Here is a 24,549-nt window from a genome sequence, read left to right as displayed (position 1 = left end):
ACAACACCAACCACTCTTCGTACAATAAAGTTTATTCTCTGGCTTATCCTGATCTTGTATGAGTTGCTTGGTTCCCCATCAGTCCTCGAAGCTTCAAGGTTGTTCGAGGGTGTTGCAAGAGCGCGGAAGGAATGGTCGTACTCCATATCGGCTCCGACTTCTACTAGCGTTTTCAGCGCAACAACATCCTTCATCTGTATGCTTCGTGTACGAGTGGGTGCTTTTCGAATGCTTTTCGAACAAACACAATGCTTTTTGAACAAAGATCTCCGATCGTGCCCCTGGAAAGGACGCCATCGGACCGCAGCACCTGCAATGGCAGAGCAGCACATTCACAAGCAAGGGCAATTTCAACTGGAGTCGCCACCTAATTGCAATTTCTATTCGGGAATAGATTATTCGCGTGCATCTCATAGTGCTTACTTCAACATCTAGCACTTAAAACATTTAAAGACGGACTGCGAATGAGAATGCGCCCGATATCGCGTCATGGATTCGCCTTTAAGGCGAAAGTGCAACGACTTCTTTTTGTCTGCCGTAAAAAGCAAGAAACATGTAGAATTAGCGGGGTTGCCAAATTGGCAGTAGTGACGCACATTTCAACCTAATTTACGCTTTTTTGTACTTGTAGTGTTGTTCCTCACCGAGACCTTCAAAACATTGACATTGTTATGTTTTATGTGCTTTGCTAAAGTGGCGAAATCGAATATTTCCTATCAAACATCCCAATCAAGCGGTCACATTTGACGCAAAACTGCAAAAGATATGCGTATGTGCGTTCAATCTTTCGTATCGGCGCGCGCAAACTTAATTTCCATTGTCTCTCTCTCTCTCTCTCTGAATGTTGCTTGTATATAATAACTGTCGTGGTCACCGAGTAGGTTGCAGTGACATTACTGAGTCCAACTGAATAGAACTTCACAGGGAGCACTTTATTCTCTCAGTACATTAGAGACCATTCTGACAGATCCATTACCCCAAGTGGGGAATAATTGCTTTAAACAAGCAAACATCGTTTGGAAGGCACGAAGAAAAAGTAAGTACAAGCATATCTAATGACTTTTCAATCCCTCAAAGCCGATTAGTGAGAACTGTGGTTGCAATAAGTTTTGTCGCGCACGTTTTCGTTTTCCCGGGGCATACTGTCACGTAGTAGTGACGGTGAAGAAAACAGTCGCAAAACTGAGACGAAACAGACTTTTCATTGGGCGAACCTATGCCCACAATAGCAAGTTGCGCTCGAACACGGTGTTAGAAGTACAGGTGGAACGACGGAGCGCCGGCGCCGTGCACTCGCTGCGTCGAACTTCAGTACCTCCGCTCCATAACGCCGTGAGATGGCAGGAGCGCTCGCGTGGCCGACATTCGGGCGAGCCGGCCCCTATTGCGCATTTGTGGACGAGTGGTCGCCGTCTGGTCGAAGAAGTTGTCGCCACGTTGCGCCCTTGTTTTAATTATTTGTGTGCGATGACAAGCTGTGCTCTTCGTGTGAGCCAGCCGTGAAATGGGCAAGAAGTGTTTTTTTTTTCACGGTGCAAATCTGGCTACGAGACATGCACTGAAAAAGTGTCGCTTTTTGCTGCCCCCCGAGAAACGGACCGCCTGGAGATATGGTGCCATGCGATTCCGTGCCAGGACCGCGTGCTGCAGTCAACTGACTACGTGTGCGAGAAGCACTTCGAGCCGAGGTACGTGACGAAGACGTCGGAAGCAGTCTACAAAGGACATGTTCTTGTGAGTGCACCGCGAAAGGCGGCTCTGGCAAAAGACGCCGTGCCGACGAAGTTTCCCGACTGCCCTGCTCATTTGACAGACAGAAAAAAAGAAAGGCGCCTGCGGACCGTTCGCACCCTCCTGCCACCAAACATAGCCGTGTCAGACTGGAAATTTTTCTCCCCGTGCGAGAGCTACGCTTGTAACAATGAGAATATTTTGGGTTTTACGTGCTAAAACCACGATATGATTATCAGGCACGCCAGTAGGAGGGCTCCGGAAACTTCGACAATCTGATGTTCTTTAACGTGCACTGACTTCGTACTGTACACGGGCCTCTAGCATTTCGCCCATATCGAAATGCGACCGCCGCGGCCGGGATCGAAACAGCGACCTTCCGTCAGAAGCCGAGCACCGTAACCACTGCACCACCGCGGTGAACTGCATGGCTACGCTCGTAAAATCCACACATCCAAATGGACGTGTTCCTTAAAGGACCAAGTAATAATGATGTCTCTGGGCGACTATGTAAGACACAGACAGTGAAAAATATCACTCGGATGTCAACAAAGAATCGGAAACACATACCCACCACTGTAAATATGTCACCCCTTCTTGCAGTGCCAAACCAGGATGGTATTTCATGCCCTAAAGCGTCATCGGTGCCTAAAATTTAGCTGCTGGCACGTCGCTAAAATTCACTGTTTTATATGCGAAGGGTTAGCGTTAACACTGGTTGTATTCATCACACATTTTTTATGCGCAATCAACGACCGCTAATTGCTTCGAATGTTCGAGTCGGCAATCGACCAGTACGTTTTGCTGCTGTAATACTACGGCTAATACGTTATATTTGTCTAACTAGGTAAGCATTACTTCAACAAACAGAACTAACGTCTGTCATATATCAACGCGACATCACTGTCATATGTTAATCTTGACACGTATACATGTTTATCCTCTCACCGGTGACCGCTTTTCACCGGCAGTTTAAAGCTATCGCTAGGCACAGGACGCGCTTGCGTGTATCAGTAGTTTCTCGAGCGTTATCGATGCTTCTATCCGTTGTCTCTTGCCACCAACGCTCATGTAATCTGATTGTATGAGCGACGCTAATTGTCTAGAACTTTCTGGAAGACACGCGGGTACCAGGGATTAATCTGGAACCTTCGATCACTCATGTATAAAGGCCGACGCGTTTCGCCGCTGATCAGATTTTCGACGATCGCCGACTGTGTTCGCCGCTTTTGTTGTGCTTCGAGTGTAGCTTGCTTTTATGGGCTCAGGTTCGCCCAATAATTAATCAGTTTCGTCAGTACACAGTTTTATGACTGTTTACTTCAGCGTCACTACTACGTGACATCTGGTGGAGGTGCACAATTTCACATGTCTGAATGCGAAGGCATCCTCCTATCGCGAACCTTCTAGGTTGCGAACTGAAACAAATTCAACACATATCTATGACGGTATCGTCAAAATGTCGTATTTGTTCGCCATTTTTATGTTTTTGCGCTCGTTATAGCGTGAAGGCAGACTTTTTATTTATTTCGAGCGGTGTTCGCTGCCCCGTAGCGACCGTAGCCGCTATTCTGGACATTCCGCCATTATCTTCAACCCGTGACGTAGGCGCGACGCTTACAAAATGGCGCCGATAGCCCCAATTTGCTTTCGTAACGTGACACAAATTTGACCTTTCGCCTAAGAATTGTAATGTAGGCATTGAACCTCGCATTCTTGAAAAAGCAAAACAGTTTTCCGCCGCAGTAAAAATAAAGCAGCTACCTCAAAGCGTGCGATTATTCCATCAAAATCGTTTCTCGCTTCCGTCGTATTCATGCGCACAAGCTGTCGTCTGCTTCATTAGCTCGGATGCGTGTCCTCGGGAAACGGAATGAGTCATCGTATATTGGCGCCCACGCGCTTGCTTTCTACCTTGAGACAACGTACGCGACCTCCAGTGATGATCAGCGCACGCTCTAGGCTGCGTTATCGCTATCTCGTGAAACGCAAGTGACTCAGCCCGACCGAATATCATCGATAGCGTTGCGCGCGCCACAGGTATCCGCTTGAGCGACGCAAGCGCCGGCACTGCCAACTCTTGTGCACTTCGCTGCTTACTCGCACCGCGAGAGGAAACTTCAAGGCGCCGTCTTGCGTACATTTCTTTTTTATAAATTAGAAAGTGACCGTTGTCATAGCCTTTGATGATGCGAAAAGTAATTAATATTTATTACATTACAAACGCAATAGTGAAAAGTGCAAAATTTCGCGGGAAGTTTCCTAGTTTCAACCAATATTATTTCAAATAAATGTGTTTTAAATAAAAATGATGGTTCGAAACACAAATGCCAACACCAACCGAGAGCGATGCAAATGCTATGAGCACGCGTTGTGAACAAAATATTTTATGGCCCCAAATGACAGGGAAAATGTGGCAATACGCATGCCTCTCCACTGCCATTGCATATGGCCGCTCATTACCATAATTCGCGCGGCTCGTCGCACCACAAATAATGGCGGAAAATCTCTGCAATGGCGGCCCAGCGCAACGTCACGCAACGTCAAATTGACGTTTACGAAACGGCCCTTCCTGTGACGCTCCTCGCGGGATATTCCTTCAGCCAATGAACAAGCTGACATGCCGGCTATCTTGGAACGCCACCACAGATTCACGAAATTGCAGATGTATTGCACGGGCTTCTGCACGCTACCGTCCACTTTTTTTAAAGCGCTAAAGTCGCAATATAGGTGTGCCAAGGACCACAAAAAAGTATTAGTTGATAAAATTTGCAGCTCCACGTCACGTTTCGTCATTCTAACGAAAACGCAAAATTGTATTTTGCAAAACTTCCGTTTCGTGGCACATATTTCAAAACACGTGACCTCTGGACAGCCAATGAGACAGCCAAGATGGCGGATAATGGCGGCCGTGCAGCCGCCATGCGTGTCCAGAATAGAGCCACCATGCATGATACCTCGCCTCGGCCACGGATACTGTGGCGCCATCTTAGGCCCTCTGCACAAAACGCGGACCGAAGTTCTCCCTTCCCGGAGGCGCCGTTCGTACACCTAATGTATGGCCGTGCGCTCGAAGCAGCTCGATAGCGGCGAACATAGTCGGCGTTCGTCGCAATCTCATCAGCGGTGAAGCGCGTCGGCTTTTATACATGAGTCATCGAAGGTTCCAGATTAATCACTGGTGCCCACGTGTCTTCCAGAAAGTACTAGACAATTCGCGTCGCTCATACAATCAGATTACATAAGCATCCCTGACAACAAGACAACGGATAGAAGCATCGATAACGTTCGAGAAACTTCCGATACATGCAGGCGCGTCCTGTGCCTAGCGATAACGTTTAACATTTGTGAGCCGTCGAAAAGCGGTCACCGGTGAAAGATAAACATGTACACATGTCAATACGATGCCGACGTTCCTTGGCATTGAGATGGTGCGTTGCAGAATGTTGTTGGGTAGGAGGCAGTAGACACACACCCTCTTCCATAATTTTGATATGAGGTCAACAAAAAGTCAGTGCTATTCCACTCTGTGAAAGTGGATGACCAGCAAAGCTGTGTATGTAGTGATTAACCATTTCTCCGGTGAAGCGTTCTGTTTGCGGGATCTGGTCCACGTGGACGGTTGACATTTATTTCCGCCTTGCGGTCCAAGCGGGTAGCACGCTTACGCTTGGCGTCCGTGGCCCGCTCATCGTCGATGATCTCCTGCCGCCGCCGCCACGCCCATTTCCTTTTCTGTGCATGCCGTCGTTCTTGGTAGGCACGCTGTTCTACAGACCGTACAACACGAGGCCTACCCCTTTCAGAGTCAAAGCAGAACTAAGGGGCCTACGTAGAGCATGACGTCAGGAGACAGAAGGCACTCCGATTGGTAGTCACTAGTTTGAATACGCGGGATGGCGTACACATGTATGATGCGAACGTAGACATGGCCGACGCGGGTCAAAGTGTAGTATCTGTTCTGATCAGCTTAATATCTGATACGGGTTGTATTTTAGCCCAATAAATAAACTTATTTTTGCAAGTTGGCGGAGTGATGGAAGCCTGATTCTGGTCCGCCGCGGGTTGGTCCGGTATTGCACGATCTTCGGGGTAGCCCATGTTTTCGGACATCAATACGCTGGAAACTAGCCATATGCAGCTTGGCTGTAAAATTATAGATCCGTATGGTAGACGATGACCAGTGCAATGACCCCTTCTTCGACTTCAAGTGTGCGAATGTTGGTAAGGGAATACCATTTCCTGAAGCTCAGAGTTGATTACACAGGCGGTGTGTTAATTCCGGAGTGGGTATGCTGCGTTGTGGTCGTAGATTATGATTGAAAGTGCCCCGATGCAGTTGTTAGATTACTGTGTTTGCCTTGCCTCTGGCCTTGTGCTGTCCCGGGTTCACGTTGCGGGGAATGGTGGCCACGCGGCAGTGTTCCCTAATACGGAAGGATATGACGCTGGTGCTTGCATCTAGTGCGAAACATTGCAGACCTTACAGTACTTGCTGGCACGTTGGAGTGAGGGTCATGTGCTTTCGTTGGCGGCATGTGTGGGCATCTACAATATTTCTGGCGGCATTATTGAGCCCCATTTCGTCTAGTCGAAAGCTGGCAGTACCTGGTGAAAGTCCGAAGGCTTGTTTATGGGCTTTCCGAAGCAGGACATCTAGTTGCTCCAGCGGCCTTGGTCTGAGTAACCCGTAAGGGGCCACACAACGGTTTACGAGGGCTAAGATGAGGCAGAGTATGCCCTCTTCCTTCACGCCGTGTCGGCGTGACATAATTCCGCCAACCATTCGCATCACTTGCGAGATGGTATGGAAGATATTTTGGATGGTCGTATCGATTATAGGTGGAGACCGAGTATGCGGAGCTGGAGCACTTCGGGTATTATTGGCGGTTGATGGAGGTTGATGCGCGATTGTGGTGCATGAGTGCGTTTTCCTTTCTACCTAATGATCAAGAGATGTGATTTTTCGGGAGAGCATTGGAGGCCGCTGAGCCTAGCATGCTGCTAGACAACGTAGGTGGCCTGCTAATGGGCATCCTGTTGTTCAACTGTTAACCCTCGGGCAGTTCGCATGGTAAAGGCTTCCGAGTACAGAGCATGTTAGATGGCAGGGGCAGTCATTAGTTTCGCTGGGAGTCCCATCATGGCTTTATATATTCAATAGCGGGAGTTTCGGATGTGCCTCTGTAGGGTGTAGAATGTATCTTCGAATTAAGTGTAAATGTTCACGGTGCCGATGGTGAGCCTGCCGTTGGTGAGGCAGCCTTTTACGTAATTGTACGTGTTGTGACAGCAGTTAGGGGAGTGTAGTTACTCGAAATTGGCGTGATGAGCTACAATGTGAAAGGCGCCGTCTAAATTGAGCGCCAGTGCCGCACGTTATTGCTGTAGCGATGAGGTTCAAGATATCGTCCTTGGATTTGAGAAAGACGTCTTCGGTGAAAATGTGTTATCTGGGGCCAAACATGGTGCCAGGAAAGAGGTAGTTTGATTCCAGATAGGTTTGTAGTCTGCCCAGGACCACGTGCTCTAACAGTAGGTCAGGGAGATGGGTATGAAGATGACCAGGGAAGGGGTTTTCATGTTTCTGTATTACAGTTACATCTACATGTTTACATGTCTGGGGTAATGTACCCTGCCCGCAGGGGTGGCTGAGAGAGGTCGAGAAGCGACCATCTACGTTGCGAGGAATTTTATTAGTTATCTTGTTTGTGGCTGAGCTTAAACTCTTACACCGTCATAGCCGTCCTAACTATTGTGACCATTGTCGTATTCTCTTCGCCTTTCCAGAATTCACTATTCTGTAGGTTCGTCCACATCCGGCTTAATTGGAATTGGGTGATTCGCGGTGTTTTAGATCTTTTTCTGTGTTCAAGTTGGCTAGTGTATGATTTGGATTGCGAGGGTGCGTCAGGTTTGGTGTCGGTACCGCGAAGGATGAAAAGGCCTTGCGCCGTTTGCAACGTGGTACGCACGCCAGCCACTGCTAAATGTTTATGGCCCAAATTTTCGTTTCTCTACAAACGAAAAGCAACGTTCAACATTTCGTCAAAGTTCTCATTTTAATTAAAAAATCAGTGCAATAGCAATTATAGGGAGGCTCGAGACACCTTGGCGCCGTCGACGTCGTCGTAATGTATGGCTATAAACGGGACATGCAGTGGTCGCGCGCACTGGGTTAGAATGCTTCCAGAGACACGAAGGTGGTGGATCCAGTCGAGCGTTCTGAATACCGCTACCGTTTTGTCACCTCGGTATACTATAAGCACAGTAACATTCCCAATGAGATATTGTGTGTGTGTAAAGGTCTGAACCGAACATACGTTAATCGTGAACTAACGCATTTAATTTTTCTCTCTGAACTGACCGTCGGCGTCATCTCGCGCTCCATCGAGAAGCGAAGCCTGCAGCGCTCCTGGTGACTTCCCTAAGCACGCCGGTGTTGTGAGACACCTCACAGCTGCCAGGGCGTTGTTGTTTCTGCTGAACAGTAGTTGTCATCTGTGCTGCGTCGTCTCAACGTGTCGCAACCACGTATACTTGGTACACCGTACAAGGAGTTTAAGAGCAACACAAAACTTGGCAGTATTGAGCGAAACTGCCAAAATTTTCCTTTGACCTCTACTGTCTCTATCTTAGCAATCTTCAAAACGTTCCTGGTTATGTTGGCAATCGTAGTGTATGTCAAATTGCCAAAGAAAAAGGCTAACCAGGATTTATTTAAATGGTCAGCGAATACACATTTTATGCTGTATACCTCAACTCTAGAGAAATTAGGATTGAGGAGCATGAGAAATCTGCGAAGAACATGTCGAATAGCAGAAAAAAAAAAAAGCTGACGTCATTTTGTTGTACCATTGGCCAATGTACCAATGGCCATTCAGCGTTTGCACATTACCAAAAGCTAGTCAACTAATCTTAGTGACAGGCACTGCCTGCTTTTTGCGCCTCTGGCGATAAGTGTTTCTTCAATCGCCTTACCAGTTATTTGGGCAGTCAACTCGCACTCGCGGCGCCGGGCACTTTTCCGGTATGATGCCCCGCCTATGCATAGCCACCTACGGGTGGGTAAACATAATGCTGCCTCGATTGTCATTAGCTTTGAAGCTAATACCCCGCTTCACGAACCTCATTTGTGAGCGAACGGAGAACACCATGAGTCCAAAACTTCTAACATTTCTTTTAAAATGCCTTGGAAGAGACATCCGTACTTGATTCGAGAAAGTCATGATTGCAGTTCTAGAATGTCATTGGCGCGAAGTTACAGAAGCTGCCTTAGATTACTGTCTGCATAATCATGACCACGTACTGCAAATCGCGGGCATGCTAAGTACTGCCATGAAGTTAATGTCAATATCAACGCTGTCCTTGCGCCTTCTATTCCATTTTGCTTCCCTATTACAGAAGCAGTTGCTACATTCACCCCCATTTTCACAGCTGCGGTTCTGCTCGTGGCCGAACTATGCAGATTCGAGGCCTCACGACTTTTAAACATTATATGTGCTTTCTTCCAGTTAGAAAAACCATTTTGCACAAACGTCAAGCGAGAGTCCCTATCCCTGGAAGCACTTGGGAGAAAAATGACCACATCACAAGCAGCGCGACAGGTCCCACAGGGTACCTTGTCCACTGATTCGTCATACAGAAGACGCCTCGTACACAAAGCCATAACGACAAGCAGAAACTTAGCGGCACGAACGACAAGAGGAGGCGACTAAACGTCGAGCGTAAAAGGCCGCACAGGCGCAGCGCCAAAGTCTTCAGTACAATGGAGCAATGAATGCTTTCAAACAAGACTTCGTGGGTAATGCTTGCGAAGGGTGATGCTAACGCCTTACCATCGGCTGAACCAATCGATCAACCATCAGTTTTGTCATTACAGCCAACTCCCTTAATACGTTTTTAACATTATCCATACGTAGTCTATAACTAATAGCCCAGCTTTTCTGCTATGCAATGACTGAATTAAACAAGCATTCTTTAAGCATTCCAATATACGTGTTGCTTGTGTATGACAGACTATATTCATAAGTATTACTACGCACCAAACCAGCAAAGAATAGGGGCAGAAACGGGTCATAATAAACTTCCATAGACTAAAGATCTTCAGGCCAGCTGTTCTGACACATCGTTCAAGAATAATAGTGATGCTACATTTCTGCTAACATATGATAACGTTCATCAATCCAGACAAAGACTTCGACATTGAACTTACAGGAGCATCAATATTACCAGTAAACTATGGCTTACAGTCGCGACATTACCATTTCTCAAGTTTCCTTAACCATAACGATATAGAAGCGGAATTTACAAACAAAAGATCTTAAAAAAAGTATTAAAAGGCGAAATAGGTCCAATATTTCTAGCTTAATTTCAAACCTTGATAAAGGCGCGGACAAGGTTCTTCTTTATTTCAGGAAATTCTATTGTTTAGTGCTTTTTTATATAATGTGGCATATGTGTAGAAATTCTGTATACCTTGTCACAGGAGCATGTACCTTCGTAGCTTTATCTGCTTTTCACGGTGTACGTGTGTATACGTACGAGTATATATTTGAAATGAATCTAATCATCATTCATGTTCTGCTCCCACAGTTCGTGTGCAACTGTCGATCTATGGGCAAGCGTCCTGTCTCGCGTTCCTGCCTTGTTTCCGCCCTGCTTGGAAGTGAAGATGCAAACTTATGTCAAGTCTTGAAACTGCTTATTCCAATTGAATTCTACCTTGCGTCCCAGCATCGTGAATATTATTCCAGCGTTTTACGGATTACCTTCTGGCAAAAGACCTGTACTTTGGAAGGCCGTTGCATGGGCTTTAAAATATGAATAGGTCACCCCCTTTTTGATTTAAATATAAATTTTTAAAAATATAGCCTCACCACTTCGAACCATAGTGCGGTATATATCGTTTATAAAACAGGAATGGCACCTACGAGGAAGTTTCCGTATTAAATTCGTGGCTGCATATGCAGGCTCAGCCACTCTCACCTATTATGTAATGCTGGTGTCACTGTTAACGAAGTGCAATGTTCGTTTCGTAAAAGTTTGTGTTATTCTCAGCGTTCTGGCCTTATTTGACAGCAGAAAGGGACTGAATGTTTTACGATGTCGGCGCGGGCTTTTTAGCATACCTACCAAACCACATTAATGAGTGCGTATGCTATTGCCGCTAATTCATATGCATTACATTATGAAGAAATGAGAACTATATGAAAAGAAATGAGCTTGCAAAGGAAATAAAATACTGCAAACATATTGCAAACATATTGATTATTTCGTTACAACGCTCTACTGTCATTTCCAGAAGGTTGAGCCTGTTCCTTCTCTTTCCCATTTGCTCTCGCATAGCACCCACCGCGGTAGCTTAGTGGCTATGGCATTCTGCGTATCTTTAGGAGTTGGGCTCATCTGCCAATATCGACGGCTGCATACTGATAGAGGTTAATGCGAAACCAGACGTGCGCATAGGTTTAAGTGTACGTTAAAGAAAACCCCGTGGTCAAACTTAATCAGCAGACCTCAATTGTGGCGCCTCTATTGTATAGAATTATACAATTAATTAGTACCTTAATAATAATGAATCATTCATTTCTGGCGAGACTGTTTCTTCAATATTAGGTGAAACAAAGACTGTCACTGAACTCTGATAAAGGGTAATATTTCGAAATTATTACCTTGCTGTTGTTTTCAGATACTTGTGACATCAACGGAGTTCCACAATGCTGCCTCCAGCGCCAGTAATTTATATGTGTGGTATGTGAAGCAGATGTTCTTTCTCATCGCGCTCTAATACGCATCATCGGTGACTGCATTTTCATAAAGCCTTTGAATTATCCACCTATATCTACGTCCGCCGAATGAAATGTACTTTCGGGCATTCAATTTTATTTTGCCACAATTCTAGGCAATTTGGAAGCGTGGGTAACGAAGAGGCCATAGGAAGAAAGAGTAGGAAGGTAACTAACAGTATGAAACATGTTACAAGCTATTTTGCTAAATGCGCATTTGCATTTTGGTTCAATCAGGATTCAAAACGGCTAATAAATGCTGCAACTTCAAATCAAGTGTGAATATTGTTACCGCCGTAGCATTCGACAACAAAACAAGACTAACGCACTTTTTTACCCAAGAAGGGATAAACTCATCCCTCAGATTTCTCCGCATTCAACAATCCTCTTTAGTTTACTACATACGGAAAAATGCAGCTGTGTTAAACTTGTAGACCTCAGACGGCGTAAAGTAATAGATAAAAGCTTTGCACAGCGTGCAGGCTATATTACCTCTGCTTTAAGACGCGAAGGTTCTTAACCTCATGACAGTTTCCTCTTCAAGGTGCTGATGAATCAGACATGTCTTTGCTCACTGTTTTTTCATAGCTTCCGCCGACCCGCAAGTTCCTATTAAGGGTATACGTCATCCCTAAGCTTATCAGCAGAACATAGGTTGGAGTGGTAAAAACTGTAATCACTCTAGAAAACGAGAAAAAAAAATTGCGTGTATTCTTGTCCCTAATTGCTTGTGTTTTTGTGCGCTGCGTCATTCTGCCGAAAAAAGAGGCAAGAGGCCGTCGTTCCAATTAACTGTATCCTGTTTACTGTGACTCCCTATTTCCGCATTCCAGTTCATTTCAGGCGCATTGAATCTCACAGTGTACAAATTGCACACAAACGCGGACACATGCTTGTAAACTAAGTCGTGAAATGGTACGGTCCCAGGCCAATAACGCCGACCTAAACGTTAGTTTGTGTGTCTGAAGTTAGCCACTATCTGTTCGCGAGTCGTACAAAGAAAAGAAAACAGGCCAGCTATTATTGCGATTGCTAGGTGGTGTCACAACGGAAAAACAAGGAGTTCTCAGTGGGAATGGTTGTTGCGCTGCTACCACATGTGCGCGGTCACATAGAGAGGTAATATTTTCATATGTCGAGGCCTTTCTGTATTTGCCAGAAGTTTACATGCAATGGGCCAGTTCTTGGAAATGTTTAATTTTCTCGTTCCCTGCAATTCTCTTGTGTTTTAAGTTAAATTTTCAGGGATTCATCAACAAATGAAATCCCTGTTAATTACTTCAAATGAGCTATTAGTATGACAGGCGCGAAAATCACTGTTGGTGATTCAACAACACTTGTTGTTATTGCAATTGAATATATATTCTTCTTTTAATGCATCGTGCATGGAGCTGGGACACCATTTTTATGAATTTGCCGTATGTCAAACTCCAGCAAAACGCACTTGCGAGAACAAAAAGCACTTGCTAACAGTGAGAGATAAATTATTGACGTCAAACCTGTTTTCTTGAACGTGAATGATATTTCTGCCTTTTTGCTTAGTGTGAGAATGTCACTTGGCGATGAGAAAATTAATGGAGAAACTCCCTAGTGGGACTTTTCAGATAGAGCATAAGCGTTCTTTCCAGTCGCTCATCTTGCACACATCAGTCTCTGACCTATCCAAACGCGTCTCTTCGTATGATGGGGACATTAGCTTGGTGCTATTTGTGTCGGCAATTATTTATTATGAAATGAGTAATTAGGGCAACTAACGCTATGGGAATATTTATTAGGTGGATTATACCTAATTATTCTTATGTCACCTTAATTACCGTAAATAAATCCTGATTTATCCTAATCAATTTAATGCTCATCAATTGAAATTAGACTTCAATAACATAGAGTACCCTTAACTATACTTTATTATGGTTAAATATGTTAAATAATTTCTATGGATTAGGTTAATTATATGACCTAAATGAACTTTATTTCGCCTCACTATTCTTATGTACCCTCAGTTAATAGCCATTTCAATTACCCTTAAATAATCCTATTAGCCTTCATATTTTACGGCAATGAATCGTACTTAGGTTTATTATTCTTAAGTATCCTTAATTATTCTTTAATATGCGTAATAAGTTATTCCTAATTAAGCGTAATTATTCATTTATTAGTTGTGGCAAGTGTAGTGACCTGCTTTATTCCTGCGCCAACTGTATGCTATGGCTGACTGTACGGTGTACCTTTTGCGCAACTCTAGTGGCCCACTTTCTTTCTACACTAACTCTGTGATATAGTTACTTGTTGTGGCAGTTGTAGCGGCCAGCTTTCTATCCTCGTGGGATAGTTCTTGTTGCAGACTGCTCCGGCAACTGTACGTGTTCTATGTGATTTCTACTGGGAACCAAATGTAATCTTTTAATTAGTTGTCTAACACAGGCGTTGTATTTTTCTTTTTGCAAAGGCACAGTAGTGCTACTTGTACCATCTGTAGTGTCCTGTTTCCGTTTTATGCTGACTGCAAATGCCGGTGTACTGTATTCATACGTAGTCGTAAGGCATATGACATACCGCCATAGGACCCAGTATGGGTGCTATGGCGGTATGGGGTGCACCATGTATGGGGTGCATCATGTCACGTGTTACAGGCGGATGGGCAGACGAACATATTTCCGAAGGATGTAGACATAGAATGTTCACGTATTTAAACAATTATATAAGGTACATTGGAAGCTGTGGCCTTTGAGCCGCTTGACTAATGTGAGGTGTTAAGGACAGTGACGGTGAATAAACTTTTATTGTAAAATAAATTATTCAGCTGGCCTCATGCGAGGCTTATCTATGGTCGGGGCCCCTATTTCAGGGCTCCGCTGGCTTCCGCAAGCCTGTTAGCTCTTCTAACCAGGAGGCGTATTTCCATTTGCTAGTAGGTACAGCGTTTGACCGCTGGCGCCACGCTGCGCCGCTCGCGCGTACCATGTTTCGAGCCGCCGCCGTTGGAACGGAGGAGGCGTTGACGGAGAAAACGCTGGGCTGGTGGTGACTTAGCCTGCTGTTGGGATCGGTGGTATTATAAACGCATCACTGTTTTGATGATCCAAATATAATCTCACTATCAGGGAGGGAGCAGTCTACCTGACTGGTGCAGTATTTCTTTATTTGGGGTGTTGCTACGCTGCGCTCCGCAACACCCCAACGACCGCCGCTTCGCGTCGGCGCCCGGCACCACGGCTGCCGCCGTGGCGCCGGGGTTCAAGCGACCGCGCTGGCAAACAGTGAGAGAAAAAAATGTGGTTGATCCCTCTTATATAGGAATCGGTATAGAACACGAAAGTGAAACGTGTCTTCACAGAAGTAGTGTAATGTTTATTGCACATTGATATATAATGTCTATTGGTGTTTTGTGGCTAAAGCGCCCTTAGGCGTTGATGCACCCACGCTGACGCCTGGTGGCACGTCTCCTCCATCACGACTACCAACGTCGATGACCATGAGCAACCGTCGTGCATATGGAAGCTGCACTACGCTGCACACGCTAGCACAACGCGAAAGAGGAAGCACGTAACTGACACACTAATACAACGCGCAAGACAAAGCACGTAACTGAATCGTCAGCGAGTCAAATCAGCGCGTACAGCGCGTCGTAATTGCAGCCTCCGCGATCAACTTCAGAAACATTTTCAGAGCTAATTGCGGAGGCCACGCTCCGCTGTGCTGAGTACGGTGAACGCCACTACCAACGCCACCCAACGCCACCTAGGTGGCGTTGGTAGTGCCTCTTGATGCCAGCGTCCCTTCGAATGCTGGCATCGAGGCGTCGTAGTTGCTGAGACCACCGAAGCGTTCACTGTCGGTGCGCGTTAGTGTCATAATGCAGTACTTCTCTTTTCTGCTCGTAGGCGGCGGCACCGCCCCGAGCAAGAGCACGGGTACACGGAGGAGTGTTAGATATATAAGGCGCGTCTGTGTAGCTTTGCAAATGCGTTTGTGGCGCAATGGGTTAAACGCTCGGCGAGCTATCGTCGCGGATCGAGAGGTCGTGGGTTCGATTTCCAAATTTTGCATGTTTGTGGAACTTTTTCTTCTGGTTTCTTTCTTTGTATTATGTTCTATGACGTATTTCCGTGACGGAAATACGTCAGTGAAGTCTTGGTGGACCCCGGAATAAAACACTTTCGTGTTAAAAAAAAGCTGGTTTCGAACCCGCGTACGCAAGATCCCGAAGCGAGCGCCGTAGCCACTCATCCATAGAGCCACACTTCCAAGGGTTGCATTCGTGCAAACCATATCATTGCGTTCGAGCGCCCTCGGTGAACGGAACCACCTAGAAACGCGGTACGTGTGAGCGGCGCAGTGTGGCGCCAGCGGTCAAACGCTGTACCTACTAGCAAATGTAGTGTTGCGACCAGGAGGATCTGGTCCTCTAGGTCTGAGCTGGCCAGCAGTGCCTCCCAATGATCTCTATTTGGATTTGGTATGTGAGGTTCTATGTTGTGTGATGTGCACTCCCATGTTATGTGGTACAGGGTTGGTGTTGACCCGCACCATGGGCATATGTCTCTAAAGGCTGAGGGGTGTATCTTGTGTAGTTTATATAAGCTTACGAAGGTGCCTGTCTGTAGCCTACGCAGATCGTTGGCCTCTTCAGTCTTCAGTTTTTTGTGGGGTGGTGAGTAGAGCATACGATTCCCTCTGTAGTAGTGTAATGTAGTCGAGTAATCGGGATCGATGGGCCTTAGGTCCTCCACAGCGGATGTGTTGAGGGCCCGGTAGTCAGCGCATACTCGGGCTTCTCTATCCGCATGTAGATTCCCTGTGATCCCTTCGTGTCCTGGTACCCATGTAATAGTTTGGATAAATTCTCTTTGGCATTCTTCATTGAGTTTGGTGATAATTCGGTGTGCGTTCGTACCAACCCTTCCTCTTTGGAAATTCCTGCATGCTGTTTGCGAATCTGTTAGGATTGTCAGCGATTTCTGTGATTTCCTTCCCTCTTGGATAGCGAGTGCGATGGCGACTTCCACCGCTTCCGTGATGGAGCTGGGGGATATCGACCAGCTGGAGCTTATTGTTCCTCTGCAGTCAGTCACCACTGCTACTGCTTCCTTAGCGTTTCCTGTGTAGAGTGCGGTGTCGGTAAATTGTGCTGCATTCATAAAGCCGAATTTCCTTTCGATGTATTGGGCTCTTGCCTGCCTCCTGTCGGGGTGGAGTTTCGGGTCCATGTTATTGGGAAGCGGGGTTACCTGGTGCCACATTCTGATGGTGCACGATATTTCTTGTGTTTGTGGGCTTGGAGTTGGGCGTTGTAAGCTAGTCTCTCAAGTACGCTCCTGCCTTTGGGTGTTTGGAGGAGCCGGTTTTTCTGCGAGATGAGTTGAGCTTCAGCTAGTTCTTCAAAGGTGTTATGAAGTCCTAGGGTCAGAAGTTTCTCATTTGGAGTGTTCTTTGGTAGGCGTAGGGCAGTTTTGTACACCGTTTTTATGATTACATGTGCTTTTTCCTTTTCCGCTTCAGTTAGGTTGTAGTACGGCAGGTTGTATACTACCCTGCTAACTACTAGGCTCCTTACTAGGCGGAGTGTGTCTCCCTCCTTCATGCCCCTTCTTCTGCTTGTGACTCGCGTTATCATTCGGGCGATTTGTTGGGCCGTTGTTTTGAGGAGGGCGAGGGCATGTTGACATCTGTGATTGGATTGGAGCCACATCCCTAGAATCCGTACAGTCGTTTCCTCGGGTATGTTGCCTCCATCTATTTCGACTTATGGGCGTAGGTTTGGGTCCGTGGGTATCACTCGGTTTCCTTTCCCTTTGTATATTCTTATGATTTCAGATTTGTCGGGTGAGCACTGGAGTCGTCTTTGGCGGGCATATTGCTCTATTGTAGTGGCTGCTGTTTGGAGCTGTTCATTCTTATCGAGCCCTTGGTTGTCCATAGCGTGATGCCATGCGCGTAAAAAGCATGTCTGACACCCTGGATGTCTTGGAGTTTTCTGGCCAGGCCAATTATGGCGGTATTGAAAAGAGTGGGTGAGATTACCGCTCCCTGAGGAGTCCCCTTGTTCGGGGGATGGAAGGTTGCAGTTTCGATCTCTCCCCGCTTTAGCTCTGCTGTACTTTGGCTTAGGAAGCTTCGTACGTAATTGTACGTTCGCTCCCCGCAGTTGGTGTTTGCTAATCCTTCCAAGATTCCTTGGTGGCTCACGTTGTCAAAAGCCCCTTTGATATCTATGGCTAGGATAACGTGTTCGCCTGCATTTCGAATGTTAGTGAGTACCTCTTCCTTTAGTTGGAGGAGGATGTCTTGGGTTGAGAGCTTAGCTCGGAAACCGTACATGGTATCCGGCACCTGCCCACTCTCTTCCAGGTACTGTTGTAGTCTGACGTTTACTACTCGCTCAAAGATCTTTCCTAAGCAGCATGTAAGCGAGATTGGTCTCATGTTTTCTATCGCCAGTTTCTTCCCGGGCTTGGGTATCATGATTACTTTCGCATGCTTCCACTGTTACGGTACGGTTCCCTTGGACCAGTGGTCATTTATGAATTTTGTGAGAGTGACTACTGCTGCGTCGCTCATGTTTCTGATGACGGCGTTAGTTATACAATCCACCCCGGCTGCCGTGTTGCGTGTCGAGCTTTCTGTAGCCGCTCTGACTTCTGCAACTGGGATGGGCTCGTCTAGCTCTGGGTTTGGGGTTCCATTGTAATTTTCTTCATATGGGGGTATAGGGGTAAAGTCCCCGTAACGTTTGAGGTGTAGAACCTTAATGATGTCTTCGTTTGTTCCTGGGAGGATGTGTAGTAGCCTTTCCAGGGACTTTTGGCATTCGCCTTTGGTTTTTTGTGGGTCTATAATTTCCCTGAAGATTCGCCACGTTTTGGCTGTGCCCAGGGTACCACCCAGGGAGTCACAGAATTTTTCCCAGTTTGTTTTCACTTGCTGGTTCGCGTACTCCTCGGCTGTGCCGCTAATTGCTGCAATTCTGAGTTTCCGATTATGCTTCTGTTTCTTCCATCTTTTCGTGAGGCTCCTTCTAGCTTCCCACAGGTGGAGTAAGTGTGAGTCTACTTCGGGGGTCTCGTTAGTTCTTGCGATTTCTTTGGTGAATTTTTGTTTATGGTTACGGATCTCTTCGCACCACTTATCTAAGTCGGTAATTTCGTTGGAAGTGGAAGTTTGTGCTTCTCGAAACCCGTGCAAATCTGTTACTTTTGCCGTTCCAATCTGCCAACGTATCTTCCCAATTGGGATGACGGTACTCACGATAAAGTGATCACTGCCTAGATTGTTGATTGTATTTGTCCATTCCACCCTGTCACAGTTTTTGACTATGGTAAGATCCGAGGTTGTGTCTCTATTTATACTGTAACCCATTCGTGTAGGTATGGCTGGGTCAGTTATTAGCCTAATGTCTAGCTGGTCGATCTGGTCCAGGATTTTCCTGCCCTTAATGTCTTGTTTAGGGTATAACCAGCTAGGATCTTTGGCATTGAAGTCGCCTACAATCACTAGCAGTGTACCCTAAGCGACTTAGCGAGGTGGATGGTCTCCTTTAGTAGTTTAGTGAAATCTGCCTTCCTTTGGCTAAGAGGACTATAGATATTTAGTACGAAGGCGCTCTTCTTTCTATTACCTTTGTATATAAGTTCCACGACGAGATTGGAGATCTCTGCTTCAGCCATGGGGTCGTGCCGAAATGCAAAATTAAAATTAAATCATAGGATTTTACGTGCCAAAAGCAGTTCTGATTATGAGGCACGCCGTAGTGGGGGACTCCGGAAATTTGGACCACCTGGGGTTCTTTAGCGTGCACCTAAATCTAAGTACACGGGTGCTTTCGCATTTCGCCCCCATCGAAATGCGGCCGCCGTGGCCGGGATTCGATCCCGCGACGTCGTGCTCAGCAGTGATTGTCTTTTGTACAAGTGTAGCTACTTTCCAATCGTTGTCGTTTGTGGTGTACACTTCGTATCCTTGGAGAGTGGGTTGGGTACCAACCTCTTGAAGGGCTAATATTATTCCCGGTGGGGTTTGTTGAGCGGCCACCAGTTGTGTTAATAGTCCCTTTACATGTCCACCAGTTGTGTTAATAGTCCCTAAGCCTTCCCAAGACAGGGAAGGCTTAGCAGTTATTACCCTGCTTATTTTTCAATGCATACATCTTGCCTGGTCATATGCCAGGTTTTCTTCTCATTGATTTAAAGGTGCGTCCTTACTTTATGGCTTGATAAATCTTCCAACGTTATAACTTCCAATATTCCTTACTTTCTTCTTGTTGATCTGCTTTGACAGTTCAGAGAATTCTTAGAGTTTCACACTTTCACGCTTTTTCCTTTCTTTATTAAGTCCTTTGTTACTTGGGACAGCTTACCTACTGGTTACCCTTGGTGCCTTACCTGCCACTTGAACTGCTGTTTCTGAGATGAACCTAGTCACGGTGTAATTCCTTAACTCTATGTAATCTTCATGTTTCTGTTCTCAAGCTGCATATTTGTTTCTGAGCACCAGCCTAAATTGGTCTGCTTTTACCCTAACTGCGTTTAGGTTGGCCTGTTTCTTCTAGAATAATTTTACTCTTTCTCTCTTCAAGTTCAGAGAAATCATAGACAATGGTAATTGCAATTTACCTTACCTAACACTTGGACATCCTGAACTATGCTGGGATCGGCTGAGAGCGTGAAGTCTATATTATTTCTTGTTTCCCCATTAGGGCTTTTCCAGGTCCACTTCCTGCTGCTGCGCGTCCAGAAGGATGTATTCATTATGCGGAGTCTATTCATTTCCGCGAACTCTACCGACATCCCTCTTCTAGTGTTTCTAGAATCGATACCGCAGTTGCCGATTGCTAATTCACCAGCCTGCTTTTTCCCCACTTTTGCCACCTTTAGTCAGCGAGAACTATTCAGACGCCGTAGCGTTGGCGAAGCGAACTTGTCTCACTTTCCGGAGGTCCCGGTTTGATTTCCACACAGATGGAATTGTACCAAATGCTCTTTTCGAGGCGAATTTTTTACTTTGTTTACAGGAACTTCCCTGAAAATTTTGACCGCAATTCAAGCATATATTTACGTGTTTTAAATTTTGCGCCGTCGGCCATTTTTGGTACCATATTTCGGTCACGCCGACAATGATGGATTTTCGCGTAATGGGGCATATAATGCTTCACGAGTCACCGTGAATTTCCGAGTTTCCGGCGATCAAAAGAACACGTGAAACGTTTGCGAATTTCTAGCGCTCGCACAGAGAATAACGTTAAAATGAAAAGTGTTTATCCTGGCCGTTTCGTTCAGAGCAAGTTGTTCTGGCTTCTTGTGTTGTGTGTGTATTTGAAATATTGGACGGAAAACGTTTTCAGGTAGAAACTATTTTCAGATGACATCAAGGTTAAAAAAATCACAGCATATCCACGGGGTGAATGATGATGAGTGGGCGAAGCTCCGGAGGGAATTATCGGATCTCCCGCTTAAGGGGACGCTAGCACAAACGCGTTAGAAACGTGCAGTACTCTCTACTAAGGGGGAGCGGCCACAGCGTCTTACGCAGCCATTTACACATGCCGGAACGTGCACCGCGTTTGCCGACGCCATCACATGACTGCTGAGAGAGTATACCCCCCGATTCATAAACGCTCCTCGACTTGAACTTGACTTGCCACCGCCTTGGGCAGCGCGTTCGAAACGCGTTGAAGGTAAGGCGGAGAGGCCACAGCGTCTTACACCAGCTTCTTACACGGGCCGTAACGCGCTAGCACAAACGCGTTAGAAACGCGCTAGAAACGCGGCGTTTCGTTAATGTTGGGTATTTATTGCCATCGTGATGCGTGTGTCTATGTGCGCTTCGTGGCGTAGTGGGCTAACGCCGCGCGCTCGGAAGCGAGGGGTCCCTGGTTCGATTCCGCGCTACGGACACAACTTCGGATTTTTTTCTCATTTTTCTCAGACTGGTTACACACTACTACTACTACGACGGGGACGGAACGGGTGCCGCTATAAGGAGCTTCGCTCCTGAAAAAAACACCGCATATCCACGGGGTGAATGATGATGAGTTTGCGAAGCTCCGGAGGGAATCATCGGTAAACCGTGAATCTTCCGTGTAATTCGCCCAGTGTCGCCACACTAAATCGAATGATTGGCTTATACCAATGACACGCGCCATATGTGACGTCATTCCTATTTTATAACAGCGCCCTTCATTTTAATTGCACCATCTCCCGCTTAAGGGGACGCTAGCACAAACGCGTTAGAAACGTGCAGTACTCTCTGGTAAGGGGGAGAGGCCACAGCGTCTTACGCAGCCGTTTACACATGCCGGAACGTGCACCGCGTTTGTCGACGCCATCATATGACTGCTGAGAGAGTATAAAACCCGTATTCATAAACGCTCCTTGACTTGAACTTTACTTGCCACCGCCTTCAACGCGTTTCGAACGCGCTGCCCAAGGCGGTGGCAAGTCAAGTTCAAGTCGAGGAGCGTTTATGAATACGGGGGTAAGGCGGAGAGGCCACAGCGTCTTACACCAGCTTCTTACACGGGCCGTAACGCGCTAGCACAAACGCGTTAGAAACGCGCAGTCTTTCGTTAATGTTGGGTATTGTCATCGTGGTGCGTGTGTCCATGTGCGCTAGCGCCACGCGTTCGGAAGCGAGGGGTCCCTGGTTCGATTCCGCGCTACGGACACAACTTTCCGAATTTTTTTTCATAAAAGTAGACGTGGCTACCTACTACGACTACTACTACTACATACTACAGAGGAGGGACAGACCCACACCCTAAGGAGCTTCGCCCCTAAAATGGTGCCACGTCACAATAGTGCGCGAACTGTAGCATAAAGGCTGCAGAAGAAGGAACGTGGTGCACATGTAGTGCCCGTGGAAGGCCGCTGTATGTGAATACACGTTTCGACAGTAACACACTAAGTTAAACGATTGCAAATGTGTTGTGTTTTATTGGCCTTTTATCCTTGGAAACTTTCTAAATGCATAGCGTTTTTGAGTGTTTTGGAATTGAATAAATAGTGTATTGGAGCATGCTTGTGCAGGGCGATGGGGTAGCAGACATCGCCCCATTTTCTCACCCGCAGCACTGCGTCGGTAATGAACCTTTCTAGTGCAGAATTTGACTAGCTTTTTTTTCCGTGATACCTGCAGAACACTGAGCCTGGAAGTGCTATAATAAACCTTCCTTTCAGAAGCAGATTGAACAAGATATTTTTTGTGGCGGTATTGCATTCGTTGAACCATTTTCTCTGCAAATCCCCAATAATATGTTGCAAACATCGAGGCAGAAATTGTTTGCTGCAATTGTTCCAAAATGTTCCAGTTACTTTAGTGAAATAAAAATCCGGAACCTAACGCTGGTGAAATGCATAATGTCTTTTTCTAGCACTAATAAGTTATGCAAAGCGCGATTTCGCAGGTTCTCGCGCGTTTTCTGGCTGCAGCGGTGAACGAAGCGGGATGGAAGAGCGTAAATATATTGCAATGATTACACATTGTGCATTTGCTTTCATATGTGTGCAGTTTTAAAATAGTTGTTTTCTTTCATTTCCAGTTATCTTGTTCTTTGGATGGTGGGCTGCAGGTGCAATCTCTGCAAACCCGAAAGCTGAAACGCTCGATAAGGCCCATGATCATCCAGGTGATTGGATAGAGGAAAAATATCCCGATGACGATTGGAGTGTAAATCTCGCGGTGGATAATGAGCTTGCTTTGCAAGTGATTGAGGTGACTTTTCTTCCATGACATAATTTTCCATGTGCTTTGTGGCAAATGGTGGGGAGACTTCCACGATAAATTCAATTGAATGAAGGCCTAATATTATTAGCACGGGTGCGTAGCACGATGCGAGGCGCTGCAACTCGTAGAGGCGATAGACGGCACACGCGACGTATACTAAGAAATGATGAGGCTAGTAAAGTAAAAGTTCTTCTTGTATCACTCCGCTACTTCTGCGTCCGAGACGCACCACCAGAGATGGTCTGCGCAAGTGAAGAATACTGCCGCCACGCATAGCGGCGGTAGGCTCGCTGAAGGCTACAGACGGATTGAAGCAGACGCAGATGAATCTTGAAGACACTTTGTATTTACAAGAAATATTTACAAGAAATACACATTGAGGTGCAAGGTGGAACTGATACACTCAAGCAGTCAAGAATACACTCAAGTTGGAACTGAGATGTCAAGCATTACGAGCCGCAGTTAAAGCAATAACTCGCGCTTTTCATCGGCAGGCTTACACCCCCCCCCCAGGGACTATGTAACAGCTATTCTACCGTGCTGCCGAAGCCACAACAAGAAAAAGCCGGCTCCATGTCACATTTTAATTATGCAACAGCTGAACAAACAAAAAACTCCAAGGCTACCGTAAACCTTCTTGTATTACGACAAGACAAGCCTCTTCCTACCGAAGTAACCATGTCCCATGTGTTACACCTGAGGGGTAAAGAAACCAAAAACAACTTATTGCACTAGCTAACTTACAAAAAAAAAAAAAAAACATCACTGAATCCTAACACTGACGCAAACCTTCATACACGCGACATGGCATGCAGAACATCGTTTTCTTCCCCAGCTGGCGCCCCTCGGGTTGCGCTCGTGCTCGTTCTCGGCACGCGCTCGTGCCACTGCTACCGCGCTCGTCGTCTTCGTCTTCTTCTTCGGCTGGCTCCGTTGCCGCTCATCAATCCAGCGCAGAATTTCACTTCTCTTCTGTCGTCGTAATGGGGAGGCCGCCTTCACGGGGGTATGAGCCATTCATTGTCTTAGGTGACGGACAGATTTAATTTTGAAGCAATTTAATTTCAAAGTATGGCAAGCGGCAATGGCGGGCGAATGCTGCTAGCCATGCCACCGAGTAAACTCGAGATATCGAACTCAAGCTTCAACAGCGACGAGCAGAAAATCGTATAACGCAATGGAAGAAAAAATTGCACGAAAGGCAAGGAAAAGCAGAAGGAAAGGGAAAGACAAGTAGTACGAAAGGGCAGGAAAATTAGTAGGAAAGACAAGGAAAAGTAGTAGGTCAGGTACACACACAACAAGTTTTGCT

The 24,549-nt window shown here is 46.2% G+C and overlaps 1 protein-coding gene, 1 long non-coding RNA gene and 1 pseudogene across 3 annotated transcripts in view; all 3 read left to right on the top strand.

Annotated features, from left to right (window-relative positions):
* Positions 1-24,549, top strand: part of LOC125946804 (phospholipase A1-like) — a 380,678-nt gene that overhangs the window by 109,433 nt on the left and 246,696 nt on the right. The window lies entirely within an intron of this gene.
* Positions 912-23,221, top strand: LOC125946807 (uncharacterized). The gene is made up of 3 exons (XR_007467897.1): positions 912-1,036; positions 11,423-11,484; positions 23,053-23,221. It is a non-coding gene; the product is annotated as an uncharacterized LOC125946807 (long non-coding RNA).
* LOC119459757 (U2 spliceosomal RNA) lies at positions 5,660-5,837 on the top strand (annotated as a pseudogene).

The sequence above is a fragment of the Dermacentor silvarum genome, chromosome 7, assembly GCF_013339745.2.
Source record: "Dermacentor silvarum isolate Dsil-2018 chromosome 7, BIME_Dsil_1.4, whole genome shotgun sequence".
NCBI lineage: Eukaryota > Metazoa > Arthropoda > Arachnida > Ixodida > Ixodidae > Dermacentor > Dermacentor silvarum.
Note: the sequence above shows the minus strand (reverse complement) of the source record. Positions and strands in the feature narration are given on the sequence as shown.